Genomic DNA, 2411 nt, shown 5'->3' with positions numbered 1-2411 from the left:
GGAAGAAGAGAAGCATCGATGGCGGCGAGGAAGCGGCGGCAACACCAACGAAAGGACCACCATCGACGCCGCCATCACCACCGCTCCTAGGCACGATCGGCTCATCTTCTCCGATCCACACTGCGCACCAAATGTTTGTGAAAATTATGATAGAGAAAAGTTATCTGTGTGTTTGTGTGAAAGATCTCGCGGCGATGAGAGGGAGAGATTTAACTGTGTGTTTTCAGTGGCAAGGGTAATTAAGACATTGTATAGGTGACAAATATACAAAATAAAGACACGAATGCAATTTAGACTCATTTGTGATACAAATGAAATAATGTGCTGTTGTTGTGACTTCAGCAGCAAATTCCACATGAATATGCAATATGGACATCGTTATCCCATTTTTTTTAGCGTTACATACTTTTTAATATAAAACTGAGAAAATATCATATATATATATATATATATATATACATTCAGATTATTATTTATATTATAATTATACCCTGAAACTCATTTATATATCAAATATATCCAAAAACTAAAATTTTATTGACTTTTGATTTAGTTGCCTAAATGATATCACATATTTATTTTTTTATTTAAAATAAATCAAATATATAATGAATACCTACCATAGATTAGAAATAAATAAATAAAATTTAAAAAATTGATGTGGATATAGAAGGAAATCGTATCGGACACATTTTACACATTTCTTTTTTTTTCCTTCGACAAACCCACAAAACTCCAACATCATCGTCGTCGCTTTCTTGGGCTGTCGGACCCAATCTCCAAACTCATCGTAAGATGAAAGAGATACAGTTTTGGATTTAACCAATATTTGGTTAATTTTGTGTTAATAGCCAGGCGAATTTATTTACATAGTTAAAAATACCAATATATCCTCGCAACTGTTCCCGCCCGTTCCCCTAACGAAAATAAAATCAATTAAAGCATCTCTTTGGATAATAACTGACGCGTATTTCAAGGGCCTTCATTAAGCGCTGTAATTAATACCGAATATACACGCATCTTCTCTCTCATTCAAACACAATTCAAAAACGAAATCCCAAAAAAAAAAAAAGCGAGCTCTGGTTTCATCCCCGACCGGGTCGCCTCGGAGGCCATCAACTCGTTCCTGGCCGTGATCCACGCGATCGTGGTCCAACAGTCCGAGGAGCTCAAGCAAAGGAAGAGAGCCGAGTCGGTGTCGAGGGACTTCGAGCGGAGAGCCGGGGAGCTGAGGACGCTCGAGGGGAAGTTCGGGCCGTACTCGGCGGGCCCCGCCCGGAAGAGGAGCCCGGTGGCGGAGAAGCGGGCCCGGGTCGAGGCGCTGAGGGCGAGGGCCGAGGAGGAGAGGACTAGGCACGACAAGTCCGTGGGCGTGACGAGGACGATGACGCTCAACAATCTTCAGATGGGTTTGCCTCACGTCTTCGAGGGCATGGTCGGGTTCTCGAGCGTGTGTATGAACGCCTTCGAGTCCGTCTATAATCACGCCAAGCCCGGGGGAGCTGGGTCGTCCGATCGCGAGGTCGGCGGCGATGTCAAGAGGTTGATGATGGCTTAAGGCTTTTTGCTTTTTTTTTTCTTATTCTTGTACATATGGGATTAAAAGGGATTGGGGATTTGCAAGTGCTTGCTTATTTATTCGTGTAAATAGGTAGCCTATTTACAGTATGTTCATGTAAATAGAAATCATTTTAACAGTATATTCGTATAAATACAAAGCTTATTTACAGTATATTCACTGTAAATACAAAGCCTATTTACAGTGTATTCGTGTAAATAAACTGAAAAATTCTGGAAATATTTTGAGCACGAAAATTCTGGAAATTATGACAATTAATGGCTGATATCTTTCAAAATCTGCTCAAAATTCAAATTTGAAAACTTCCCTATTCGGTTTCAATATTTAATTCGAAATTTTTTTAAAAAAATGCCTAATTAAAATAGCGTAAGGACAAAAAGGTAAAACAAATTCAATTAATAAGCTGCCACGTAAGCAAGATGGCTATTTACGGGAAATTAACGAAAGGTTGGCTAAAACCAAATTGCTAGTGTTTTAGATGGCTAAACAGCTAATTATTTGTTTTTTTTATATTTTTAATAAAATGAAAAGTAAATGGAGATTTTTTTTAATCAAAATAAAAAATAAATAGAAGATCTTATTAAGGGTATTATGTGCATTTAATATATATTTTTTATTTATTATAATCCATTAAAAATTATGAAAAATGTTATATTTGATTCAATATATTTATATGGTATAAGCATGCTATTTATAGTAATCTGAAAGGATACATGTGATATTTTTGAAAACTGTGCGAATAATCATAGCATATTAATTCAAAACAAATGATAGATATGATACTTTTCCTATAAAATTTTATGTAAATGTGGAACATTTCTAAAAAAAACTA

At 36.6% G+C, this 2411-nt stretch overlaps 1 pseudogene; it reads left to right on the top strand.

The window, feature by feature from the left end:
• Positions 1–319: 319 nt before the first annotated feature.
• Positions 320–1558, top strand: LOC149393876 (protein ALTERED PHOSPHATE STARVATION RESPONSE 1 pseudogene; annotated as a pseudogene).
• The last annotated feature ends 853 nt before the right edge of the window (positions 1559–2411 follow it).

The sequence above is a fragment of the Urtica dioica genome, chromosome 6 (genome assembly GCF_054948205.1).
Source record: "Urtica dioica subsp. dioica isolate 48M chromosome 6, U.dioica_male_clone48M_v1_H2, whole genome shotgun sequence".
NCBI lineage: Eukaryota > Viridiplantae > Streptophyta > Magnoliopsida > Rosales > Urticaceae > Urtica > Urtica dioica.
The sequence above is the reverse complement of the archived record's forward strand: the minus strand, read 5'-3'. Positions and strand labels throughout refer to the sequence as shown.